We start from the raw sequence: 2764 nt of genomic DNA, 5'->3' as shown, positions 1-2764 counted from the left end.
GAATCCATACTGGCCATCAGATAGAAGGTTGTGAAGTGATAGATGTTTAAGAATCTTCCTGTTGAGGATAGCTTCAAAAACTTTAGATAAGCAGGAAATTAAAGGAATAGAGACGGTAGTTTGAGGGATTAGAACGGTCACCCCTCTTTAGGAACAGGCTGAAGGTAGGCAAACTTCCAGCAAGAAGGAAAGGCAGATGTTGACAGACAGAGCTGAAAGAGTTTGACTAGGCAATGTGCAAGCACGGAGGCACAGTTTTGGAGAACAATAGGAGGCACCCCATCAGGTCCATAAGCCTTCTGAGGGTTTAGGGCCAGCAAGGGCATGGAAATCATCATTGCGAAGAATTTTAATAAGTAGCATGAAGTAGTCAGAGGGTGGAGGAGAGGGAGGAACAAGCCCAGAATCGTCCAAGGTAGAGTTTTTTTTGCAAAAGTTTGAGCGAAGAGTTCAGCTTTAGAAATAGATGTGACAGCAGTGGTGGTATCTGGTTGAAATAAAGCAGGGAAAGAAGAAGAAGCAAAGTTATTAGAGGTATTTTTGGCTAAATGCCAGAAGTCACGAGGAGAGTTAGATCTTGAAAGGTTTTGACATTTTCTGTTAATGAAGGAGTTTTTGGCTAGTTGGAGAACAGACTTGGCATGGTTCCGGGCAGAAATATAAAGTGCATGAGATTCTGGTGATGGAAGGCTTAAGTACCTTTAGTGGGCCACCTCTCTATCATGTACAACACGAGAACAAGCTGTGTTAAACTAAGGTCTGGAAGGATTAGGTCGAGAAAAAGAGTGAGGAATGTAAGCCTCCATGCCAGACACTATCACCTCTGTTATGCGCTCAACACAAAGTTGAAGGCTAGTTCACCAGGATGGTCAGTGAAGGGAGAGGAAAGCCAAAGTTGGTGGTGAACATTGAAGTCTCCAAGAATGGAGATCTCTGCAAAAGGGAAGAGGATCAGAATGTGCTCCACTTTGGAAGTTATGTATATATATATATATATATATATATATATATATATATATATATATATATATATATATATATATATATATATATATATATATATATATATATATATAAACACACACACACACACACACACACACACACACACACACACACACACACACACACACACACACACACACACACACACACACACACATATATATATGTCATTCACTTTGAACAAGGAGAGTTTATGTGTTATAACACTTTGGCTCAGCACCTCAGTGAGCTTCTTAAGCATTAAGCCTTCTGATCCCAAAGTCATTAACTATTTCTTTTCTCTTCTTCTGTTTACTGAATTAGACTTCATCTCATCGCTTTTCATGATCCTGCAAGCTTTCAAAAGTCTTAAGAAGAAAATGGCCGTAGAATCTGACGTGATCCTCTGACTCTAGGATCGCTGGTTTCTTCCTGCTGCAGTGGCAAAACACTAACGTCATCCACATCCATAAAAAGAATGGAGACAAGTCCATGCACTCGAATTACAAAGGTATAGTCCGTGGTCGGAACGATCCTGGCGAGGATTATGCTTTTCCACTTACTAACATCACTAACTTAGTGGTTACAGAGACAAAATGATGTTTTCTCCAGGACAGGAGTATGATACTTTCTCGAATAAGAGTCCGAAACTCCTTTTGCTGCTACCAGTCGTGCTACTGAGTCATCAGTTTACTCTCTTAAGGCTTCACTTATGCCATTTTGAGAGGGAGAGCGAAGACGCACTCTATACCTCGATCTTTCCAGAAAACGTGAAAGCTACACAGATGCAATTCATTAAACATGTGCCTGAGCTCAGTTGTTTTCTGACGCAAACTGAAGGTCTGTATCAGATTATGTGTTGTCACTTATGGATACCTATCGTCTGAAAGCCACAAAAAACTCCGTTATAACCTTAGATTAAGTGAAAATAAACACTTGTGGATAAGCAAGTGCATTAATGATTCTAAGAGCCTTGTAAAAAGCCCTACGCTTCACAACATCTTGAATTCTGAAGGGGGCAAACATGTCAGAAGCAGTGTGATAAAGAGGTGGTGATGGCTAAAGCCTTTCATTCACCTTTTCCTCCATTTTGTGATCTTCACATATGAGGGTGAACGTTTTAAATGTTATACATTTGTGTCTCACTGATTTCACAATTTCACGCATCTCTCGAACCCAAAACCTTCCCACGCAACTTAGTAGATGTTTTCCCTGTTCCAGGTTGATGAATTTAATGCAAGCGTGTGCATCTATGTTTTGATGATAGGAGCATACACGTGTCATTATTCTAGTTCTGGCTTAGCTAGGACCTCATTTTTATTCCCCGCAGTGATGATGCCATCCTCACTGATCATAGACCCTGGTCTTTCAGATCTCTTTAAGAACTCCTTTAAGAACGAAAATCTTTTTGATTCCACCTTGTCTAGAAGAGCAGTATGAGTTGAACTACCCAGACATGTAAAGCATACTCCATACATGGACGGATAAGGCCCTTGTACAGAGTTAGCAGCTGGGGCGATGAGAAAAAACTGGCGGAGACGTCTCATAACACCTAACTTCATAGAAGCTGTTTTAGCTAGAGATGAGATGTGAAGTTTTCAGTTCAGATTATAAATAAAGGACAGGCGGAGGATATTCAGTGTAGAGGAGGGGGAGAGTTGAGTGTCATTGAAGAAGAGGGGATAGTTGTCTGGAAGGCTGTGTCGAATTGATAGATGGAGGAATTGAGTTTTTGAGGCATTTGACAATACAAGTTTGCTCTACCTCAATCAGAAATTTT

Source organism: Scylla paramamosain, chromosome 19 (assembly GCF_035594125.1).
Source record: "Scylla paramamosain isolate STU-SP2022 chromosome 19, ASM3559412v1, whole genome shotgun sequence".
In the NCBI taxonomy this organism is placed as follows: Eukaryota; Metazoa; Arthropoda; class Malacostraca; order Decapoda; family Portunidae; genus Scylla; species Scylla paramamosain.
The sequence above is the reverse complement of the archived record's forward strand: the minus strand, read 5'-3'. Positions refer to the sequence as shown.